Raw genomic sequence first — 6,282 nt, forward strand, 5'->3', positions numbered from 1 at the left:
ACCATGTAAAACTGTCGATCACTCATTTTCATATTTTATGCAAAAAGGCTGCTGCATTTGTCCTGCATAATAGCAAACACTGGACCTCAAACATTGGATTTAGTTAAATGAGGTACTTCTTGAGACATTCCTGAGAGATGTAGCTGGGTGATAATGCAATGCTTGAATGTATTTTTACTTTCTTGGAAGAGCCTCCTACATTTGTGCATGCATTCTTCCTGCTCCTTGAGGCTATGTTCTGACCATTTTGTGTATGTGTATGTGTGTGTGTGTGTGTGTGTATGTGTACACGTACTTTGCTATAAGGTCTCTGAGTCAGTCTGTGGTGGCTGTCCACATTGTATAACCAAACACATGACACCTTGTCTTTATCACATCTTGGATAGCTTTCTTTTATGACCCAATGACATCAATGGAGTTACTCATGAAGGATCGCCAGATGTGGTTGCTATCAATAGTTGAATATACACTGATTGTCTTGCATGGCACCAATTAATAATCAAAGTAATTTATAAGTTAAATAAATGCAAGCTATTTTACTTGTAGAAGGCTTGAGTTGACAGAGGGCACTGGCTTGCCAGTTGAATACACAAACCATTGCTCTTAGTCTCCAGTTGTGCAAAGCTACATTTGCTCATTGATCCTTTCAACCTACTCAACATTGTGGTTTAAATGTGGCACAATACTGGATCTTTTCAGATGAAATCTTAAATTTCTCCCAGAAATGTTGTAATCTACACAAATTAAACTGAAGGAACACTCAAGCTCCACACATTCATCTTTTATTCACCCTCTTCCTTATGTTTTACAATGGCATTTTTGTTAGTATTAGACACTATGGATGCAATTTTTAAATTGGGATATCTGCTGAGGCAGTGAGCCTTCTTGTTGGGTTCTTGGTTATTACTACTGAGGCGTACTTCAGCATGTCTGTTTAACTCCATAATGGTATTAGCACCCTGCTTTTTGGTTGTGGATATTAAAACAGCCGTCCCATGGAGGCTGAGTTTAAAGGGACAGCAGCACCTTTATGCCTGGGTCCTGGATTCAGTATCACTAAAGATTTAGTGATCTCACGGAGTGTTGAGTATCATCACACTCTCTGGCCTCTCCAGAGTTCTTCCATGCTGCATTTCCCTGACAAACACACTTTGGCAAGGTCACACATTCATTTCCCTCCAGCCATCTTCTCAAAAGTCCATCTTAGTGTGGCCATAGCCATGGAATCCAAACTATAATGGGAGAAAAATTGCCAGCAAAACTTACTGGGCATCAGCGATGCACAGAGAGGGTCACCTCGAAACCTGATGACCACATTACATGAAGAAGTTGGTCAGTTAGCATTTAATAATGGGGTAAAAACAATGACCGCAGATGCTGGAAACCAGATTCTGGATTAATAATGCCTCCTGTTGAATGATGTTGCCATTAAATGAATTGCCCCATTCTCAAAGTCAGCACATCTATCATACGTCTCCCACCGGCCCTTCATGAATCTTGGAACATTGCCTGAGTTATCAGACTCTGGAGTCCGCGGGGGGGGGGGGGGGGGCGGTGAATGGGTGAATATTCTAAGGATGCACCATTGCATGACACTTTTTCAAACTATCCACCAGCACCGAAACAAACACCTCAATGACTGCCGCAGTAGAGAGACTGAGGTTTGTTACACCTCACTGGGTTAGTGCATTGGAAATCAAACTCTGCTATTCTCAGAATCCTCACAAAAAAAATTTACAAAAGTGTGCAAAATTCTGAAAATTACTGGGTTTCTAGATCCAAGTTGATAGAAGTTTGGACCAGGTTTCTGCATTCATCAGTAATTACTATTTATTACAAATAAATACTTTCTAACTATAGATAAACAATGAAACTCAACTGGTTAAAACTCTAATCCCCTTATAAAATTTCCCCTGACACAGATAGATAGACCAACACAAAAATATGAGAGGAGAGAAAGATAGTAGAAGGCAGTTCAGTGATCCTTGTCTGCAGTATATACTGAAATAATCTTTTATTGCTAATTAGAATGCTGCTTCTTGATCTTGCATATTCAGCTACTTATTTGCAAGAGGCACAAGGTCACTGGGTCACATTTATAAAAGCCTCTATTTGTTAACTAAGTCACAATTCTCATTAACTAATAGGTGAAATAAACTGGTTATCTTGAGGCTTGAAATGCTTTTCACTGCACACTCATTTCCCCCTCAGACCTCTGGTTTATACCCCAAACATTCTCATCCTCAAATTGTTCAGCTTCTTGGGAGCCAATCACACAGTTGTTGGCTGGGTGGATGCCTTGGCCTTTGATAATTGAGCACCATTTCATAGACCAATCAGCAACTTGTTGCCAGCCAAATCTCCATTCATATATAGACAAATGCTTCTGCCACTTGAACCAACAAGCAACACTGAATGAGTGTCCAGTTAATCCTTCAACAATCCTCTATTTTTAACAAATTATTTTCCTGTTTTAGTCCACAATCAAAAATGCAGAAAATGAAAAGATGTGGTCTTCACAGATTGTCATATGGAAAGGAGACGGATAACGGGGTGGGGCATTCTGGTAGAGAAAGCATTGCACTGCAAGCTCTGTTCAACTGGACATAGGTTCTGAACTCAAAGGTTGTCAATGAAAAGGCAATATGTGCAAGCCACAATGGGAAATAGAACGTAGAACAGTACAACACAGTACAGGCCTTTGGGCCGAGTATTTATCTTAATCTAAGATTAACACCCCTCAAATTACTGCTGTCCATGCACATGTCCAGCAGTTGCTTAAATGTCTCTAATGTCTCTGACTTTACTACTAAATGTGTGTGTTACCAACAGGCAGTGAGAACCATTAGAGATACATTGAAGGAATTTATCTCTGTGTAACATGATGTGTCAGACATGTGCACTGCTTTGGCTGCCAGGCTGAGTCACACAGCTGCCTCTTACCTGATGACTGAGTCTGTCCCTATATAGGTGCAGGTGGGGCTGGAAATTCAGCTGACACCACAGAGTTTGCACTGGGTAGGAGTCTGAGGAAGCATTTCATGAATGGGTCTTAATTTAGGAGTTCTGCTAGTGATGTGTTTGGTGGGGGGGGTGGTGTTGGTGTGTGTGATTAAATTGCCTGTAGCCATTCAGCTATCTTCCTACCATCCTTCAACCCAATGGAGGCCTTGTGTCCAATAATTGAACTCCTGGGAGGCCAGACCAATGTCGAGGTGGTGTGGAAGAGTGAAAAGCTGTGATTGCCAATGATTAAACGAAATTTGACAGCATCCTAGATCCCCAGGACAGACCATGCATTATCACCGTAGTGGGACTCACAAGCTAGCTGAATGTTAAGGGATTGAACCAAATTCCTGGTTATTCTGACAATATCCAGATTGCCACACACTTACACTCAACACTCCCTGTACATATGAAAAGCCCCCAAACCCATCACACTCAAACCCAAAACAAAACATAGTGTTGAAGAAACCCAGCAAGTCCAGCAGTATGAGAGAAATGAGTGGAATGATGTTAGATTTCCAACATGATTTCACTTTTCAGAGATTTAACATTGCAACTGAACTTGCCTGGATCACATACTGTTAAAAATCACACAACACTAGGTTATAATCCAACTGGTTTATTTGGAAGTATGAGCTTTCACAGCACTGCTCCTTCATCAGGTAACTCATGGGCAGTGTCATAGACACAGAATTGATAGCAAAAGATAACCGCAATCTAGGTTTGTTCAAAGTGTTGTTTTAATTGCATGATAATGTGATCTTTTGCGATAAATTGTGTCATATGATCCTGTCCCACTAGTTATCTGTTGAAGAAGCAGCACTCTGAAAGCTAGTATCTCCAAATAAACCTGTTAGACCATAACCCACCCCAGTCTAACACCAGCACCTCCATTGTCTTTTTTTCAACTTATGGGACATAAAAAGATGAGCAGAAAGAGCATACAAAGGACAAATGTAATTTAAATGCAGAAAAGAGCATTTGACAAGAGAGAAGATATAAACTTAATGACACAATTCTAAAGAAAGTGCAGGTACAGAGGAACTGGAGATTCATGTACATCAATCTTTGGCGGCAGAACATATTGAGAGAGTCATTTGCGAAGTAGTGGGATCTAAGGCTTTATAAGTTGTGGTATTGAGTACAAAAATGGGGAAAATATGATGAACATTTTTAAAACTCTTCATTTGTGTTAAAATTGAGGTATTATATTTGGCTCTGATCACTGCATTTCAGGAAGAATGTGAAGGTACAAGGGAGATTTATCAGAATGATTCTGGGATTGAGGGTGCTTCACTACAAACTTCAGTCAGAGAAGCTACAATTGTTCTCCTTGGAGCAGGAGGTATTGAAGTGAGGACTGATGAAGTTATATTTGATTATGACATTTACACAAGGTAGGCAAATAAAAGCTGTTTCCAATGACTAATGGTGTAAGGACTTGGGAACTGAGAGTTAGCGGTTTTTGAAGGAATGGTAAGCGAAACAGCTCTTTTATGCAGCACACAATGACGAGCTGAAACTTTCAGTGTACAAGGGTGGTGGAAGTGGAAACAATTGATTATAGCGAGTTTTGAGAAGATTTGTAGCTCAGGTTGAAGTTCTGGATGTAGGTTTGCTTGCTGAGCTAGAAGGTTCGTTTTCAGATGTTTCGTCACCATACTAAGTAACATCTTCAGCGAGCCTCCAGACAAAGCACTGCTGATGGTTCCTGCTTTCTATTTATATGTTTAGATTTTTTTGGGTTGGTGGTGACATCAGCATAGGAAATGACATTTCTGGTTCTTTTTCTCAGTGAGTGGTAAATGGGGTGTGTTGATAGCGTTCCAGTTGGAATGCCATGCTTCTAGGAATTCTCGTGCGTGTCTCTGTTTGGCTTGTCCTAGGATGGATGTCTTGTCCCAGTTGAAGTGGTGTCCTTCCTTATCTGTATGTAAGGATATTAATGAGAGAGGGTCATGTTGTTTTGTGGCTAGTTGATGTTCATATATTCTGGTTTTCTGCCTGTTTGTCTAATGTAGTGTTTGTTACAGTTCTTGCATGGTACTTTGTAGATGACATTAGTTTTGCTTGTTGTCTGTATAGGCTCTTTCAAGTTCATTAGCTGCTGTTTTAGTGTGTTGGTGGGTTTGTGGGCTACCATGATGTCAAGGGGTCTGAGTAGTCTGGCAGTCATTTCTGAGATGTCTTTGATGTAGGGGAGAGTGGCTAAGGTTTCTGGGTGCATTTTTTCTGTTTGTTTGGGTTTGTTGCTGAGAAATCGGCAGACTGTGTTCATTGGGTACCCATTCTTTTTGAGTACACTGTATAGCTGACTTTCCTCTGCTCTGCATAGTTCCTCTGTGCTGCAGTGTGTGGTGGCTCATTGAAATAATGTTCTGATGCAGCGTCGTTTGTGGATGTTTGGATGATTGCTTCTGTAGTTCAATATTTGGTCCATGTATGTTGTTTTCCTGTAGATGCTGGTTTGAAGTTTCCTATTGGCTGTTTGCTCTAGTAGGAAAACAACACATATGGGCCAAATATTGAACTACAGAAGCAAACTACAGAAGAGAAAGGACCATAGGACTTAGGAGCAGGATTAAGCCATTTGGCTCATTGAGTTAGCTCCGCTATTCAATGTGATTGTGGCTGATCTGATAATCCCCAACTCTATTTTCCACTTATCTCCACAACCCTCAATTCCTTTCCTGTCTGTCTCAGCCTTAAGCCAACCTCTACAACTGTCTGGATAAAGAATTGCACAGATTCACTACCCTCAGTGCAAAAAAATTCTTCCTCATCTCTGTCCTACATATGTGACCCCTTACTGTAAGATTATACCATCTGGTTCTAGAATCTTCCAAAAGAGGAAAACATTTCTCCACATCTACCCTGTCAAGGCCCTAAAGATGTATCTGTGTTTCAATTATGTCTCCTCTCATCCTTCCAGTGAGTATAAGCCCAACTTAATCGATCTCTCTTCATAAAAAAAATCCCTCCATACTCAGGATCCACCTGGTGAAGCTCTTCCTTATTGCTTTCAATGCCAGTAAATCTTTCCTTAGATAAGGGGACCAAACTGTTCACCATATTCTAGGTGTGGTCTAACTAGTGTCTTGTATAGTCTTAGCGAGACCTCCCTTTCTTTGGCCTGTATTTCAAAGGGAATACATAATAATGTTGCATTTGGCTTCCCTATTACCAGTGAACTTCACTTCTGGCTTTTTGTCACTTATTCCAAGGACTCCCAATGAGTCTGTGCTGTAGTTTTCTCCAGTCTTTTCCCATATAAAT

This window comes from Chiloscyllium punctatum, chromosome 1 (genome assembly GCF_047496795.1).
Source record: "Chiloscyllium punctatum isolate Juve2018m chromosome 1, sChiPun1.3, whole genome shotgun sequence".
Classification (NCBI taxonomy): Eukaryota; Metazoa; Chordata; class Chondrichthyes; order Orectolobiformes; family Hemiscylliidae; genus Chiloscyllium; species Chiloscyllium punctatum.